General features: G+C 39.7%; 1 long non-coding RNA gene across 1 annotated transcript; it reads left to right on the top strand.

The window, feature by feature from the left end:
• The first annotated feature begins 6,717 nt into the window (after window positions 1–6,717).
• On the top strand, window positions 6,718–19,557 carry LOC111562221. Its single transcript, XR_002745267.2, has 2 exons — window positions 6,718–6,825; window positions 19,214–19,557. It is a non-coding gene; the product is annotated as an uncharacterized LOC111562221 (long non-coding RNA).

The following is a 19,557-nucleotide window of genomic DNA, read 5'->3' as shown; positions in this document are numbered from 1 at the left end:
GGGGCCTTCTAGGAGTGAAGCTCCCACAAGTGGTATGACAGTGTGGGACAGAAAACAGCCACCACTCGAGAAGGCTGTAGGGAAAGCAGTGTCCTCAGGGGGAAGTGAGATTTCAGTCACAGCAAAGTGAAGAGAAGTTCTAGAGAATATTCAGGAAAAAAAAAAAAAACAAAACCCACAACTCTGAGAAATTAGAAGATAGGGAGTTTTGTTAATGTTTGATCTTGAATTCCACAGCATACCAAAAAGGAATTTGAAAGTTGGGGATGGGGGAGAGGGCAAGGGGTTCGATAGAGCTGCATGGTGACAAGAGTCTGGGGGTGGGGGGAGCTGGAAACCTTGGGTGTCTTGTACTGAGTGACGTAAATAAAATTGTAGGGAATAACAAGATTAGTCTTGATGGCTATATTAGTCTCCAGGGAAACAGAACCAATTTTATGCATATGTAACTAACTACACAATCTGCCTTCTGCAGGCTGAAGATCCAGGAAAGCCTGTGGTACAGTTCTGAGAATCTGAGAGCCAACCGTTCTAAAGTTCCGGCCCAAGGGGAGGAGAAGACTGATGATGTCTCAGCTCAAGCAGTCAGGCACAGAAAGCAAATTCTCCCTTCCTCTAACTTATGTTCTATTCAGGAGCTCAACAGATTGGATGGATGATGCCCACCCACTTTAAGGAGGGCAAACTGCTTTACTCAGTCTGCAGATGCAAATGCTAATCTCATTTGCAAACACCCTCACACAGACACAGCCAGAAAGAGCATTTAGTCAGATATCTGGGCACCTCAGGATCCAGTCAAGTTGACACATAGAATTAACCATCACAATGTATTTGAGGCAGATAGTTGTGGAGAAGATATGGGTGTTAAGGAGATAGATACGGGTATGACCAGGAGCATACAGGATCCTTGGACCACCTCTTTATTCCTTCTCACTGAGCCCCATAGGCCGGGCCAAAAAGGGAAAAGTGAAAAAAGAAAGTATGCCACTTTTTTCCCCTTTACTAAGTGCAACTTTCCTGAATGATAACTCTCTCACTTACATTTTATTATTAGAGCTTACAAACATCACTCTTTCCACTTTTTTAATGTTCAGTATGACTGACTTTAGCACAGATCCCTCAAAAATACCATTCTTAATTTTATATAAGTCTTTTTTTTATAAGTCTTTTTTTATAAGTCTTTTTCTAATGCTGCTAATCCATAAATGGTGAGTTAATGTATCTGTACATACATATCTAATTTTGTTCCTTCCCAAAACTCATCAAAACCACAATAAGAGGAATTGTGGACAGATAGGGAGAACAGGAGAGGATACCAGAGCAAGAAAATTTCATAAGCTAGAAAACAATGAAACAAGGGGTAACTGATTTATAAAACTGAGCAAGCCAGGTTCTCAACTGATATTGGGGAAAACTGAGGACTCACCAAACTTATACCTCAGAATCCTGAGAACAACATGTTGCTGTTGAATCCTGAGAACAAAGATGTTTAACCGACTGAGCCACTCAGGTGCCCCCAACTGTATGATTTTAAGATGTACAATGTCCCCCAGAATTTTCCAGCCTAAGAAAGAAGCTCCTGGAAAAGCTGCCCATTGAGGAACCAGTAAAGACAAAATGTAGGATACAAAAAACTGGAAATGGAACCACAAGACAGATGAAGGGAGCCCCTAAGTTGGGGCTGAAGGCAGATCCCAGAATAACAGCTGGGGATGGGATGTTGGAGGCACCATGTTTTATACTGGGGCTGTGCAGCTCAAGAGACAAACCAGCTGAGCCCTGTCATCCCCAGGATCCTCCTTCTCCCCTTCCTCCTCCTCCCCTTCCTCCTCCTCTTCCTCCTCCTCCTCTTCCTCCTTCTCCCCTTCCTCCTCCTCCTCCTCTTCCCTCTTCTTCTTTTTGTCATTTACCTTCTTTTTAGCTGAGGATGGAACTCCCCTGACCACAGATCTTGCTCAGGTTCTTTTCTGTACTTAGCTTGCGAAGTCCCTATTCTTCCCCATGCTCTGCTGCTTCCCTCCATAGGTTTCTGCTTTAATTTTCTCCTGAGAGCTGGAAGTAGTCAGGGGAAGTCTAGAAGCAGAAAACATAGAGCAGTCCACTCTCTCTGACCATACTTTTGCTAAATGTCAGTATCTGGTCCAGGGGCCCAAACTACAGTGAGCTCTGTGCTTTCCAGGATACCAGAAGGCCCTGCCCCCTGACTTCCCTAGAAACCATTTTGGTAAATGCTCAGGGAACCTGACGCCAAATCATGACCCATCGGCTCTGTTGAGTCGATTTTCTCCTAGAAGTCATTATCTGATGGTGGCAACGTCACTCTTCCTCATACAGAAAGATAGGTGCTTGCTACTTGGCTGTGCTTTTCTTCTCTCTTTTTATTTTTTAACTAAGAAATGTATTATTTAGGAATACATATAAGGTAAATCTATGAATTAAAGCAGCAACTGATTAACACAAAAGTCAGAGTAATGTTTATCTTTAAAGGAAGGAAGATGGATGCAGTCAAAGGAGGGATGGTGGTGGGGGGGTGGGTTCTATGTTACTAAATATTCTATTTCTTTTTTTTTTTTTTAACATTAATTCACTTTTTAGAGAGAGTTTGAGCAGGGGGAGGGAAGAGTGAGAGGGAGACACAGAATCCAAAGCAGGCTCCAGGCTCTGAGCTGTCAGCACAGAGCCCGATGCAGGGCTTGAACTCATAAGCAGTGAGACCATGACCTGAGCTGAAGTCGGACACTTAACCGACTGAACCACCCATGTGCCCCTAAATGTTCTGTTTCTTATTCTAAGTAATGGATACATACATATTTATATTACTCGTCAAATTGTCCATGTAAATATTATACATTTTTCTGTATGCATGATACATTTCCCAGTATTTTTAAGTAAATAGAAAAACAATTAACAAAAATAATTTTACTATTATTTTAGTGTTACTCATTGAATATTAGATCAACAGAAAAGTCTTAGTGTTGATTTGAATACTTTTTGTAAGGTGCAAGTGGCTGCAATATATTTCTTTATTTCACCTAATAAAGAAAAGCCAACAGAGAAGTTTAACAGAGAGCCAAAAGAGGTTTAAGACAGAGAAAAGGTAACATTTCCTGGGAGAGTAGGATGAGATCCCCTGGACAGAACTTTAGAGATTGGTCAAAGTGAAGGCTGCATACGAACTAGAAGCTAGTTGGGGCAGAAAGAGAAAAGTGCTGAGAGACTTCCTACGTCATTTGCTAAAAGTATCAGGTTTCTAGATTGCATATCATTACACTGTGAATTATTTAAATCCACCTGGAAGCCAGTTTCTGAAACGGAATGCCTCATATTAATTATCTAATGTTGCCCTGTAACTTATGATGTTAAATAAATAAACACACCTGAGGTTGACCTGCCATCCCTCACACCTGTCTCCTATCCCTGTGCCTTAACACACAGGGATATGTATAACTTCACAATGTTAGCATTGTTATTTTACGTAGGAATATTTGCTTTTACAAAGATATAGGCATATGCTTTCTAATAGACTATTGATAGTGTAATTAAATTTAGAGATTATCAAACATGTTGAGACAATGTTTTCTTTTATATAATATTCTTCCTGAAAGTTAGACATATTTAGAAACTACATTATCCATTTTATTGAATCTAACAGGCCACAGGAGTATCATTTTTTAAAAATCTCTAGCGAGATCATTAGCAATTTAGCAGTTATAATTCATGAATAAGTGTTCATCCTGCCTACTACAGTTAAGAATAGAAACTGTGCTCATTGTGGTTAGAACTCATGCTAAATACATATAAATTGTAAAATATGTAGTATTTTTTAAGTTTATTTATTTATTTTGAGAGAGGGAGGGGAGAGAGAGAAACCTGAGCAGGGGAGGGACAAAGAGAGAGAATCCCAAGCAGACTTGGTGCTATCAACACAGAGCCCACTGTGGGGCTCAGTCTCACAAACCATGAGATCATGACCTGAGCCAAAATCAAGCACTGGATGCTTAAATGACAAGAGCCATGAAGGCACCCCAAATATGTAGTATTTTTTGTATAGCTATGTTTGTTGGAAACAGAGACTACTAATATCAGTGGGTAGCTTACCTTGGACCACACAATGGTGCATTTAAAAGTAAGTACAGGGGCGCCTGGGTGGCTCAGTCGGTTAAGCAACTGACTTCGGCTCAGGTCATGATCTCATGGTTCTTGGGTTCAAGCCCTGCATCGGGCTCTGTGCTGACAGCTCAGAGCCTGGAGCCTGCTTCGGATTCTGTGCCTCCCTCTCTCTCTGTTCCTCCCTTGCTCATTCTCTGTCTCTCAAAAATAAATAAACGTTAAAAAATTTTTTTAAAGTAAGTACACCCCCTTGGAAAACAGCATATATGTGTGATCCAGATCCTAGAACAGAAGAAAGACATAGAAGAAAAAGATGTGGAATTGAATTCTCAATTCCCTCGACATGAAGGCTACAGTGTGAAGGCCTTCTTTTAGTGAAAAGTTCTCAGAAGATGCTTGCCTGATCATATTCAACATGGTTGGAAAATTCAGAATATACAGTTATTTCTATTCTGTGAGAATCTCTGTGGAGGAGAAAATGGAGCAGAGGGAGTAAATGAAGGTAATGTGTTTAGTTCAGTTACCTGGGAGTTGAGCTTGAGAAGAATCCTGAGAGTGACCTACTGAAGGGAGTGCTGCTTTGGAGAAATGTTAAGGGAACCAGAGAAGCAGGAATGATGAGAGATGTTTAGCCGGATCCCACAGGCAGCTCTGGAGAATGAATGTCATCACAGACTTGGGTCTCCTTGAGGCAAGAGGATTGGTCTTTTTAAAATTATTATTGCTATCATTAAAATGTTTTATTTATTTATTTTAATTTTTTTTAATGTTTATTCTTGAGAGTGAGAGAGAGACAGAGTGTGAGCAGGGGAGGGGCAGAGAAAGAGGGAGACACAGAATCAGAGGCAGCCTCCAGGCTCTGAGCTGTCAGTCCAACGTTGGGCTCAAATTCACGAAACATCGTGATCTGAGCCAAAGTCGGATACTCAACCGACTGAGCCACCCAAACTCCCTGAAACGTTTTATTTATTTTTGGGGGGGGGGAGAGAGAGAGAGAGAGAGAGAGAGAGAGAGAGAGAGAGAGAGAGAGCGAGCAGCACGGGAGGAGCAGAAAGAGAGGGAGACAGAAGATCTGAAGTAGGCTCTGCACTGACAGCAGGGAGCCCAATGGTGGCTCAAACTCATGAACCACCGTGAGGTCGTGACCTGAACTGAAGTCAGAGCCACCCAGGTGCCCTTGAGGATTAGTCTTTGATACCCTCATATTGGCTTGTGACCACTGGGTGTGGGGGTTGGGGAGAAGCGCAGACATAGAGTGCTTAACCTTCTAGGCATTGCCAGATGTGACACCTGGTGTGGGTTGAGGGCGAGTTTCAGTACAAACGTACTGTGAGTTCTTAGCAGCCAACATCCAGTTGGTCTGGTAAAGGAGCTATGGCCAGATCACCAACAGGACAACTACAGGTACTATTTTTATTTGTGTCCTTTTTCCTTTTATCCTAACACCTCATCATTTTCTTCAGCTGCATATTTTAACTCCAGAACTTTTTTGGTAGCAGCCATTAATGCGTTAAAAATAGAACTGGAAAAAAAAATAGAACTGGATTTTAATATTTAAACACCTTTTTATTTAGCCTCTGGGTTCATTGCTAACTAATAATGTAAATAAGCAAAATAAAAAAAGTTAAATTACTTTTCATAAAGGCCACCAAAAGCCTTCAGTATAAATAAGGCATATAGTTGGGTGGTTAAGGGAAAAGCCTTGAGTAAAATAGAAGTGGATTTAAATCCTGGCTCCGATGTCCACTAGCTGTGTGATTATATGCAAGTTTCTTCAATGTGCTTCATCTGCTTCTTTATCTTGGAAAAAAAGATAACCTCTCCTTAGAGTTGTGTGAGGTTTAAGGAATACAGGATAGAGTTCGATTTCTAATTTTGGAAATAGAGTGGGCCACATCATTGGGCCAACCTTCCCACTAAGCATAACTAAAAATACTTCATAAAATATTTCCAGAAATCTTGTGTAAATAATTAGAGAGCTGACAAGATAGTAAGAGTTATCAAGCCAATGTCTAAGGAACACAGAAAAATGAGTCAGGTATGAAGCTGCTTTTGCCCTGAACCTGGCCAGACCCTGAAGTTCAGTTTTCAAGGCCCAGGGAGGAGAATGACAGAAGACAAAATCCCAGTGTGGAGATTCTAACAGGAACCACATTCCCATAAAGCAGGGAACGAACTTGAAGAAAACCCATCCCGTGTTCTCACCTATAAGAAATTAGAAGGTAGTTGGGGAGCACAGACCTGAAAGTTTGCAGTTATAAACCAACCATTATTCTGCTTTGCAGACCATATCCGCAAGACCTAGGTGGTCCAAAGAAACTTCAAGCTGTGAATTTAATTTAAAGCCATCCTGGATGTCCTTTTTTCTAGGAAAATCTCAGCTAATAATTATAGAAGGGATGGTAAAATTGGATATCACAAGTGTGAAATAATGGACCTAGATTTGTGGTCTCCAATAACCCTAACCACTAACCACAATTTGCTATTTAAATTTAAATTAGTGAATATTACAATTCAGTTCCTCAGTCACACTAGTACATTCCAAGAGCTCAACTGACTTAGGTACCATACTGACAGCATCGCTTTAGAACATTCACTCAACTGAAAGTTCTATTGGGCAACTGAAAGTTCAATCAAGGCAATAATCATCAATGACTGCTAAGATCATTAAGTGGAATACAAGGATGTTAAAGTCAATGGATTGGCTGACAAAAGGTAAACCCATGATCAGTTTTTTAAAAATATATATACTTAAATTTATTTACTTATTTTGAGAAGGAGAGAGAGAGAATGAGAGGGGAGGGGCAGAGAGAGAAGGAGAGAGAGAGTCCCAAGCAGGCTCCCCACTGTTAGTGTGGAGTCAGACGTGGCGCTTGAACTCACTAACCGTGGGATCATGACCTGGGTGGAAACCAAGCATTGGACTCTTAACCAACTGAGCCATCCAGGAGCCCCAAGGTCTACTCTTGATTAAAAAAAGCTTAAGAAGCATAAGAACCAAATGTGCTGTGTGGATCTCATTTACATTCTGATTTGAAGAAAACATATATAAGAATTTATTTAAAAACAATTGGGGAAGGGGTGCTTGGGTGGCTCAGTCGGTTAAGTGTCCGACTCAGGTCATGATCTCATGGTTCGTGGGTTCCAGCTCTGTGCCGAACTCTTGCTCAGAGCCTGGAGCCTGCTTTGGATTCTGTGTCTCCTTCTCTCTCTGCCCCTCCTCCACTCACGCTTTGTGTCACTCTGTCTCTCAAAAATAAATAAATGTATTTAAAAACAATTGGGGGATGTAAATACCATCTGTGTATTAGCTAATATTAAGAAATTATTTTTGCTAAGCATAATTGTGGTTATGTGGTTATGTAACTGTCAGTTACTGTGATTAGGTAAGAAAAAAAAAAGCCCTTAATTTTTGGAGCTGGATTTTGAAATATTTAGTGGAGAAATGTCATAATGGGTATAGTTTGCTTCAAAATAGTTCAGCAAAAATAATAAATAAAATGTGGCAACATATCAATAATTGTTCAACGTCATTAACCAGTGCATTGGGGTTTATTATACCATTATCTCCACTTTTCTGTATATTTGAAATTTTTCATGATAAAAATTTTATAAAAATTAAGTGCCGTGATTAGGGATGGGTTGGAAAGCAAAGGGCTGGTGGGAGGGAGGGAGGTGTGGTTACAAAGAGTCAACAGCAGGGATCCTTGTGGTGTTCGAACTGTTTACATGAACCTACATATGTAATCAAATTGCATGGAACTAAATACACACACACACACACACACGTACATACACACACAACGAAAGAAGGAAACCTGGGGAAATGGGAATGAGACTGCTGAATTGTATCAATGATATTATCCTGGTTGTGATAATTATACTACAGTTTTGCAAGATGTTAACCATTTAGGGGAACTGAATAAGGATACATGTTTTTCTGTATTATTTCTTATGAGTGCATGTAAATCTACAACTTTCTAAAAGAAAGTTTAATTTAAAATTAAAATTAAAAATAAGTAAAAGTGAAATAATGACATAGCCATGCAACATAACATCATTTGGCCTTTATAAACAATGATATAGAAGTTTGTGCAAACAAATGGTTAGCTCTCCAACATGTATTAATAGGTAAAAAAGAAATCTGATGTGTAGTAACATGTATGTTACGCTTCTGAGTGTTTTTAAGTATGTATGTGTGTATATGGGAAATTTCCAGAAGTATAAACAAAAAAAGTACTTTTATGAAGTATACCTTATGCTAGGGTTTTGAGGTGTTTTTTTTAAGATTTTGTTGTGGTAAAATATATATAACATAAAACTTAACATTTTATGGCACAAAAACAGACACATAGACCAATGGAATAGAATAGAAACCCCAGAACTAGACCCACAAACGTATGGCCAACTCATCTTTGACAAAGCAGGAAAGAACATCCAATGGAAAAAAGACAGCCTCTTTAACAAATGGTGCTGGGAGAACTGGACAGCAACATGCAGAAGGTTGAAACTACACCACTTTCTCACACCATTCACAAAAACAAACTCAAAATGGACAAAGGACCTAAATGTGAGACAGGAAACCATCAAAACCTTAGAGGAGAAAGCAGGAAAAGACCTCTCTGACCTCAGCCGTAGCAATCTCTTACTCGACACATCCCCAAAGGCAAGGGAATTAAAAGCAAAAGTGAACTACTGGGACCTTATGAAGATAAAAAGCTTCTGCACAGCAAAGGAAACAACCAACAAAACTAAAAGGCAACCAACGGAATGGGAAAAGATATTCGCAAATGACATATCGGACAAAGGGCTAGTATCCAAAATCTATAAAGAGCTCACCAAACTCCACACCCGAAAAACAAATAACCCAGTGAAGAAATGGGCAGAAAACATGAATAGACACTTCTCTAAAGAAGACATCCGGATGGCCAACAGGCACATGAAAAGATGTTCAGCGTCGCTCCTTATCAGGGAAATACAAATCAAAACCACACTCAGGTATCACCTCACGCCAGTCAGAGTGGCCAAAATGAACAAATCAGGAGACTATAGATGCTGGAGAGGATGTGGAGAAATGGGAACCCTCTTGCACTGTTGGTGGGAATGCAAATTGGTGCAGCCGCTCTGGAAAGCAGTGTGGAGGTTCCTCAGAAAATTAAAAATAGACCTACCCTATGACCCAGCAATAGCACTGCTAGGAATTTATCCAAGGGATACAGGAGTACTGATGCATAGGGCCACTTGTACCCCAATGTTCATGGCAGCACTCTCAACAATAGCCAAATTATGGAAAGAGCCTAAATGTCCACCAACTGATGAATGGATAAAGAAATTGTGGTTTATATACACAATGGAATATTATGTGGCAATGAGAAAAAATGAAATATGGCCTTTTGTAGCAACGTGGATGGAACTGGAGAGTGTGATGCTAAGTGAAATAAGCCATACAGAGAAAGACAGATACCATATGGTTTCACTCTTATGTGGATCCTGAGAAACTTAACAGGAACCCATGGGGGAGGGAAAGGAAAAAAAAAAAAAAAACAGGTTAGAGTGGGAGAGAGCCAAAGCATAAGAGACTCTTAAAAACTGAGAACAAACTGAGGGTGGATGGGGGGTGGGAGGGAGGAGAGGGTGGGTGATGGGTATTGAGGAGGGCACCTTTTGGGATGAGCACTGGGTGTTGTATGGAAACCAATTTGTCAATAAATTTCATATAAAAAAAACCTTAACATTTTAACTTTTTTTTTTTACTTTTTTAAAAAAATGTAGGGTCTACACCCAACATGGGTCTTGAACTCACAACCCTGAGTTCGAGTCACATGTTCTACTAACTGAACCAGCCTTAACATTTAAACTATTTTTAAGTACAGTATACAATTTAGTGGCATTGAGTACATTCACATTGTTGTGCGACCATCCATAAGAACCATTTTCACCTTCCCAAACTGAAATTCCATAGCTATTAAACAATGACACTCATACCTCTTTCCTCAAACCCTGGCAACCACCACTAATCTTTCTGTCTATTAATTTGGCTGCTGTAAGAACCTCACATCAGTGGAATACTACAGTATTTATCATTTTGTGACTGGCACATTTCATTTAGTATAATGTCTTCAAGATTCATCCATGTTGTAGCATATGTCAGAATTTCCTTCTTTTCTAAGGCTGAAGAATATTCTGTTGTTGTCCATACCACATTTTATTTATCCATTTATCCATCAATGCACACTTGAGCTACCTCCAGGTTTTGGTAGTTGTGAACACAGGTTTATAAATAAATATCTGTTCAAGTCCCTGCTCCTTATGCCCCTTTGAAAAATATTTTTACAAGTTTATTTTGAGAGAGAGGGCGCAGGGGTGGGGCAGAGAGAGGATCCCAAGCTGACTCCACTCTGTCAGAGCCTGAGGCAACGCTTGATCTCACCAACCCTGAGATCATGACCTGAGCTAACATCAAGAGTAGAATGATTAACCAACTGAGCCTCTTAGGAGACCCAAAAAAAATTTTTTTAAGAGGTAAATACTTGCTGGGCACCTGGGTGGCTCAGTCGGTTAGGCATCCGACTTTGGCTCAGGTCATGATCTCACAGCTCATGAGTTCAAGCCCCACATTGGGCTCTGTGCTGACAGCTCAGAGCCTGGAGCCTCCTTCAGATTCTGTATCTCCCTCGCTCTCTGCCCCTCCCCCGCTCACAATCTGTATGTGTGTGTGTGTCTCTCTCAAAAATAAATAAACATTAAAAAAAAATTTTTAAAGGGGCTAAATACATGCATTGCTAAAAAGTATTAAATGCTTAAAAATAAATGTCATAAGAATTGTACTTGGCTTCTTTAAAATTTTTGTAATCGATATTAAGAAACTTTAAAGAAGATAAAAATAGGGACGCCTGGGTGGCTCCGTTGTTAAGCCTAGGACTTGGACTCAGGTCATGATCTCACCTGAGATCGTCTGTGAGTTTGAGCCTCATGTCTGTGGTGACAGCTCAGAGCCTGGAGCCTGCTTCTGATTCTGTGTCTCCCTCTCTCTCTCTGCCCCTCCCTGGCTCACATTCTGTCTGTCTGTCTGTCTGTCTCTCTCTCAAATATAAATAAACATTAAAAATTAAAAAAAAAAAAAAAAGAAGATAAAAATAAATGGAATGATGTAGTATGTTAACAGATTGGAATAATCAATATTTTAAAATGTCCAACATCTCTCAAATTTAGATTAAATATAAGTCTAATTAAAATTACAATCTTGTTCTAGAACTGCAACGAACAGGCAAAATAAGAACAGCAAAGTGGTAAGATTTATCCTATTACACATCAAAATTTATTAATAAAACTATAGTAATAAAAACAGAGTAGTAATAGCACAGAGATAGACAAACATAAACAATGAAAAATGGCAGGGACCCCTGAAATTCCTCACTTATGTGAACTCTTGATTTATGACAGAAGTGATACTGCATAGTCATGGGGGAAGGATGGACTTCATAGTCACTGGTTCTGTGAATATAGGGCATTCATGTGGACAAATGAAATCAGATTCTTATACCTTCCACCACACCAAAATGTGACAAATGATTTTTTTAACTTTTTTAAAATGTTTATTTTTGAGAGAGATACACACACACATGCACACACACACACACACACACACACACACACACACAGAGCGTGAGTCGGGGAGGGGCAGAGAAAGAGGGAGACACAGAATCCGAAGCAGGCTCTAGGCTCTGAGCTGTCAGCACAGAGCCCTATGCGGGGCTCAAACTCACGAACTGTGAGATCATGACCTGAGCTGAAGTCGGTCACTTGACTGAGCCACCAAAGCACCCCAACAGACAAATAACTTAACTTTCAGAAGATAATATTAGAGAATCTCTTCATGAATTCCAGGATTTTCAAAAAAATATACAAAAATGTACCAATCATGAAGGATGAATACATTTGATGATATTAAAATTCAGAACTTTTCATGAATGTAGGAACAGATAATTATAAACAAATTCTTAACCTATGTGAATTTCCAGTGGAATATGTGAAATTCAGGCAGAATACAGGGTGATTTTTCATTCCTTTACATTTCAAAATATCTACATCTTTGGCCTTGCCCATTAAATATCCCTGACCAAAAATTCCCCACTCAAAAAACACTCATGTGCACAAACACACGTTCAGGGTGACAAATTTTATTTTCATTTTCATTTTATTTTTTATTTTACTTTTAAAAGAAGAGTAGTACCATTTTTTTAATGTTTATTTCTTTTTGAAGTAGAGAGAGCAGGGTGGGGGGGGTGATGAGGCAGAGAGAGAGAGAGAGAGGGAGACGGAAGATCTGAAGCAGGTTCTGTGTTGTCAGAACAGAGCCTGATGCTGCGCTTGAACCCACAAACCATGAGATCATAACCTGAGCTGAAGTCGGATGCTTAACTGAATGAGCCACCCAGGCACCCCAGGGTAACAAATTTTAAAGACCTTCATAAATTTCCCAAACACCCCTAGGGATGATGCCACCGCCATTGAGAAACTCTCAACTTTGTCTTGGTTCATGGCTGCCTGGAATAAAGGTTACATCTCCCAACTTGTTTTACAAATAGGGCTTTGTAACTCAGTACCGGTCAGTTATGTGTTAGAAATGTCCTTAAAGGAAAAGGATATGTTATTCTTATTTCTGTTGGATAGAATATGCTTTGTAGGCTTGATGGCAGGAGCTGGAGCAGCCATCTTGGACTGAAATGGATTGAAACTTAATATGAAAGACACATATTAAGGATGGAGAAGAGCAAACATACTTGGGTAGCTGAAGATCATTATCTTACTCACATGTGCTTACACTTGTGTAAAAGAAATAAGCTTTGACCTATTTTAACCACATTATTTTGGATTTCTGTCACTCAAGCTAAACCTAATCCTAACTAAAACAGGTAGATATTTTCATCATCCGTATTTTACGGATGAGAAAGCTGAGAGGTTAATTGTCCAAGGTCACACAGCTATCAAGTTGCAGAGCTGGTATTTGGAACTGGACAGTCTATCTTGAGATCTTATGCTCTTAGTGACCATGATATTTTGTCCCTGCTGTCGGACAAAGAGGAAAGAGCCTACTGGAACAGGAGCAACTGGTGATAATTTAAGTATGAGATAATTGTTGGAGTGAAGTTCTCAGGAGATGATGAGGATGGCAAGGAGAACAGCTGTTTCAAAGCTCTAGTATGAAATACACATATACATACATTTAGTTAAACATATTATGTAACTGTAATCCAGGAATTCTTTTTTCAAAAAGCAAGCCCATTGTTCTTGTCATGTTTGTGATATCACCTATACTTTGATTCATTTTGCTATAAATTCAAGGTGTATCTCTCCATTTCGCTTAATATATAGGCTCTATAGCCTGTGTTTCTGTTTACAAAGTTTCTAGGGATTAGTTTAATTTCATGAAAATGTGTTTTGAGAGGCACCTGGGTGGCTCAGTCGGTTAAGCATCTGACGGTTCAGGTCTGATCTGGCCGTTCATGGGTTTGAGCCCCATGCCAGGCTTTGTGCTGACAGCTCAGAGCCTAGAGCCTGTTTCAGATTCTCTCTCTCTCTGTCTCTCTGCCTCTCCCCTGCTCACGCTCTGTCTGTCTCTCTCTCAAAAATAAGTAAAAGCATTTAGAAAATTTTTTTAAAAAAAGGAAAATATGTTTTGAGGATATGGTAAAGTGACTCTTACTATAGGCCATTGAAAAAAATTGTATTCAAGTATAATTAATTACCATACAGCATTATATTAGTTTCAGGTATACAATAGAATGATTCTACATAGGCCATTTTTTTAAATGGGCAAAGAATTGTGAATAAAATTATTATCTAATAAATGGAGGGCTCAAATAAATTGATCACTGAATTTGGGATAAAATACAGGCAGTGTGGCACATCCAAAATTCCCATTGGAAAGTCCAAAAGACAAAGAAACTCCAAGAAACAAAACAGCTTCCAAGAAACTCCAAGAAACTCCAAACTCCAAGAAACAAAACAGCTTCAGAAGTACATTGTGTTACTTCTTACTTGAGCAAGTCTGAAATAACAGGAATTTGGGGTGCCTGGGTGGTTCAGTCGGTTGAGTGTCCAACTTTGACTCAGGTCATGATCTCGTGAATGTGAGCCCTGCATTGGGCTCTGTGCTGACAGCTCAGAGCCTGGAGCCTGCTTTGGATTCTGTGTCTCCTTCTCCGTGCCCCTCTCCCGCTCACACTCTCTCTCTTTCTCAAAAATAAATAAACATTTAAAATAATGTAAAAAAAAAAAAGTATTCGGCAAGCACTTACATTTTAACAGGCACTAAACCAATCAGTCTGGTTTTTTTACTTACAGGCAGTGTTGCTGAAGTTTCTGGCTTAACGTCTACCTTCATGATTTTTGTTGTATCTTTTTACTGTCTATAACTTTCTATACTTAAGATTTGTCTTTAAAAATAACTCACTTGGGGTGCCTGTGTGGCTCAGTCGATTAAGCGTCTGACTCTCGATTTCGGCTCAGGTCATGGTCTCATGGTTTGTGAGATCAAGCCCCGTGTTGGGCTCTGTGTTGACAGTGTGGAGCTTGCTTGGGATTCTCCCTCAAAAAAAAAAAAAATAAAGGAAGGAACTTAAAAAAAAACCTCACTTAATGTTTACTGTTTTGGCTTCCTCCCTATGTAAATCCTTGAAACCTTGGATATGAAGTATTAAATGTTTGCCTCTTATACGCTAAAATGTATACTACGCATGTCTGTCTCTGAAAACCATCTCACGGACACAGAGCCATGCTGTGCAGATATCCCTTCAAGGAGAGACGTGTGACGTGTCGCTCCGCTGCCAGGAGAGTTCAGCAGTCTCCTGCTGTTAGCTCCTTCTGGGTCAGGTCTGCAGATGCCACCTCACCTGAGGTCATGTCCTCACAGGGCGGCCTCAACCTGGAGTACAAGGGAGGCAGGAAGGCCCAGCCATTTCAGCCAGATGCATGTCAACTCTGACAGGCAATATTTGCTCCAGACCTTCCCCGCAGGAGTGGTCAAGGCTTCATCAGGCCTGCTTTGTCTTTTGATTTCCACTATGCACACCCCGTTTTGCCCCTTCTTTTCTCAATCTTAATTCCAAAGGTACCACTCATACCCCCATCTCCATCTCAGTAGGTTTCCAATGAATCCAACCTGCAACACCATGCTACTGTCCTACACTGTATTTTTAGGACAAGTGTCAAAGGTCTTTCTAATGACTTTAAAATAAAGCATGAAATTTAAAAATAAGGCCATGAATATGATTTTATGTAATTGAAGGCGATCTGGCTTTTATACAGGGTATCCAAAACTTTTAGTACAATTTTAAGTCATCTAATAAATGCTTGATGTCATTGGCTCTTTGGGAGTTATAACAGGATAGGAGCTATTCAGATGATGGTTGAAAAATCAAACTAAAAAAATTGTCGTAGTGGATTTTTTTATTTAATTTTTTTCCTAATGTTTACTATTTGAGAGAGAGAGAGAGAGAGAGCATGAGCAGGGGAGGGGCAGAGAGAGAGGGAGACACAGAATCCAAAGCAGGCTCCAGGCTCTGAGCTGTCAGCACAGAGCCCGATGCAGGGCTCGAACTCACAAACAGTGAGATCATGACTTGAGCCAAGGTCAGACGCTTTACCAACTGAGCCACCCAAGCACCCCTCTTGGTGGGTTTTGTTTTGTTTTTTAAAGAATTTGAATCCCAAGACAAATGCTATTTTTAAAAAATGGACTAAATTATATTCTTTTAGAATTATATTCACAAACTAAGCCTGTGTGTGGCAAAATTCGAATATGTCACAGAACTTTGATTCCCTTTTGAATTTTCCTGCATATAAACAAATGCACAGGAGAGAAACAGCTGATGCATTCAGTAAATACCCACAACTACTATAACAATCCTGCTTGAAATCTGTACGTGTAACAATTGTGGCTGTTGAAATGTCATGATTTAGGAACATTCTGTCCTACTGTCAGACTATTCTGAATCTAAATCAGTCAGAATACATGGAAATCAGCAGAGCAGTGCTTAAATTAAGGTCAGTAACAAGGGATGGCTCACAGGATAAAGAGTTCAACAAAATTTTGTAACATTGAGACTGTGGTAAACCTAGTTAACATTGGGAGAATACTTATTTAAGCCTCCTTTGTTACTTTTCATATCTAAGCATGAATAAAAATACTTGTTCCACAGAAATTGCCCATGGTAAGAATTACCTGGGACATTTGTTAAATTGATTCCTATATCCTTTCCCTAGAATAGATTTCAACTCTGTTCATTTGGGGTGGGCCTGGAAATCTCTGTCATAAATACAGCCCCATAGATTTCTTCAGAGTTTTAGAAATAGCTAATTAAGACACATGTGCTTACTTAAAACATCAAAACCTTTTAAAATAGTCATCCATTGCTGCTTTGAGGACCATGATATGTATTCAGGAATGTCTGAACACATACTTGTTTCATTTTTTTTAATTCAAAAATTTTTTAATTTATTTTGAGAGAGAGAGAGAGAGAGAGAGAGAGAGAGAGAGAGAATGCATGGGGGAGGGGCAGAGAGAGAGAGGGAGACAAAGAATCTGAAGCAGGCTCCAGGCTCAGCTATCAGCACAGGGCCTGATGCGGGGCTTGAACTTGTGAACTGTGAGATCGTGACCTGAGCCAAAGTTGGACGCTCAACTGACTGAGTCACCCAGGCACCCGGGTACATGCTTGTTTGTGAGTGGCTATTGTATTTTATGATGGTGTGCTTCATTAGCTTCACTGTTTTGATTACAGACTATTCCCCAATTCCTGGTCACCTGTGCGACAAATTAAGTTACTAGTTGCAAAGAGAATGGAAAGTTCCTGAGTTGAAAGATTGAAATCTATCACCACTTCTACAAAAGTGCAAGTTTGAAAATTAAACAAACAAAAACATGATTTTATTATTAGGTAGAATTTAAAAGAATTTTATTTATTATTATTATTATTATTTTAAGTTTATTTATTTGAGAGACAGAGAGTGCTTGTGGGGGAGGGTCAGAGAGCGGGAGAATCTGAAGCAGGCTCTGTGCTGACAGCAGAGAGCCTGAAGCAGGAACCGGGAGATCATGACCTGAGCCGAAGCCAGACACTTAACCAACAGTCACCCCAAAGCATTTAAACCCACCATATTAGTGCAAAACTACTTTAAATAAATAGAAATCCTTCAGTGTGAGCTTTTTTCTTTTGGTCACCTATTACATATGACATATATACAGAAAAGTGCGTAAATCCTGTGTGTGAATTTTTACAAAATGAACACCCCATGTAATCCGGACCCGCAAAAATCAGAGCGTATTCAACACCCCAGAATTCCCCCACATCCTAGCCTCCTGTTGTAACATCCCTTTCCTTACCATGTGTGACTGCTATCCTGACTTCAAACACCATGTACTAGTTTTATGTTTTTGAATTCGATATAAATGGGATCATATAGTATATATTGTTTGGTTTCTTTAACTAAACATTGTATTTTTGAGATTCATGCACCTTGTTGCATTAACTCTGGTTTCTATAGAGTATTTCATTGTGTGAACATGCAATTTGCTTATCCATTCTTCCAAGTTTGGGGCTTTTACAAATAGTGCTGCTATGAACATTTTGGTACATGTCTTTTGGTGAACATACACGTAATCATTTCCGTTGTGTACAGACCTATGAATGGGATGCCTACATTATTAGGCATTCCTAATTCAACTTTGTAGATACTACTAAAACGAACACACAGATTTATGTTCCCACATGTGTGACAGTTCTGGTTGTTCCTCAAACTCACCAACACTTGTATTCTCTGTTCTTTCCATTTTAGTCCTTTGGGTGGGTATGAAATGGTATCACATTGTAATTTTAATTGACATTTCTCTGGTGAGGAGAAGCTAAGCATCTTTTTCATGTATCAATGTGCCATTAAGAGGTGCTTGTTCAAGTCTTTTACCCATTTATCTATTAAGATGTCACTTTTTTTTTTTTTTTTGATTTGTAGCTCTTTATGTATTCTGGATACAAGCCCTTTGGAAAATATGTCATTGTTTATTCTTGTTCCTCCACACTTTGATGACTTCTTACAATTTTGATTAAAATGGTTATCTATTTCTAGGGGCGCCTGGGTGGCTCAGTCGGTTAAACGTCCGACTTCAGCTCAGGTCACAATCTCGCGGTCCGTGAGTTTGAGCCCCGCGTCAGGCTCTGGGCTGATGGCTCAGAGCCTGGAGCCTGCTTCCGATTGTGTGTCTTCCTCTCTCTCTGCCCCTCTCCCGTTCATGCTCTGTCTCTCTCTGTCCCAAAAATAAATAAACGTTAAAAAAAAAATTAAAAAAATTAAATGGTTATCTATTTCTAGACTCACCTCTCTAAACTCTGGCTCAAACTCTAAGTTTCTCAGTCACATTTTCCTTTTTAAATAAGTGAGTCACCACACTGTCTATGACCACCCTGTTTGGCCAGTCATTTCTCCCTACTTTTCTTCTGGTTTATCTGTCTTTATGGCTCACATTTATTCATACCAACTTCCTGGTTCTGAATGAAACATACATACATAAGGAAAGATATATACAGTATGATTTAGTATAGACACTAAAAATCAGGAGGCCTGAATTTTATTAAGTAGCAGTGTGACATTGGGCGAACCAGTTAACCTCTCTGGACTTCAATTTGCTCTTTTGTGTTAATGAGAGGGTTGGAATAAATGACCAACATCCTCATTAATGCAAGAAGCTGCTTTAAACCCCACATCTATTTATAACCATACTTGGTGTGTATACTATTTTCTCTTTAAAAAAAAAAAAAAACTCTTCAAATATAGAGGCAGAATGTAGTATGGTGATTAAGAGTATGCTCTCTGGAATCAGGCTGCCTGGATTCAAAGTGTGTCTAGATCCTTTTATTGGGTGCTTCCTTATTTTGCAGAACAATGGCTTTTCAGTGACTTATTGAACGGTCTTTTTCACCCTGGGTTCTTAAGAAGCCTGAAGCAGTTGCTAGCAGTGTCCATCTAAATCTCCTTGGCCATGACTACCATTTTGGTGCACACCAGCCCAACCTCCCCTAACTACCTGCACCCAATCTCTTTGCAGGGTTTTCTGTGGCCACCAGTGCCTGATCTACCTACATGCAAGTGCTGGGCATTGACTCTCCCAGTCTTTGTGGGAACAGCCTTCACTGGAAGACTGACAGGAGCTGGCTATCAATCAATGACTGATGAAAGTCCCCCAGTTCTTTTGTACCACAGGTGGGATACCTGAGGTGCATATACTTCGGTTGTTCCCAGAATTCCCCAGCAGCATTATGCTTAATATTCTGAAGTGTTGACTTGCTTGATAATGAATTTTTATTGGCTTCTTTCAATTTTGTCTGAATTCTCTCCTCGCCTACTGGTGTGTCCTGAGATCACATCCCAAATAAAACTCCCTGCACTCAA

Source organism: Felis catus, chromosome C2 (genome assembly GCF_018350175.1).
Source record: "Felis catus isolate Fca126 chromosome C2, F.catus_Fca126_mat1.0, whole genome shotgun sequence".
Classification (NCBI taxonomy): Eukaryota; Metazoa; Chordata; class Mammalia; order Carnivora; family Felidae; genus Felis; species Felis catus.
This window is presented reverse-complemented; position numbering and strand designations above follow the sequence as displayed.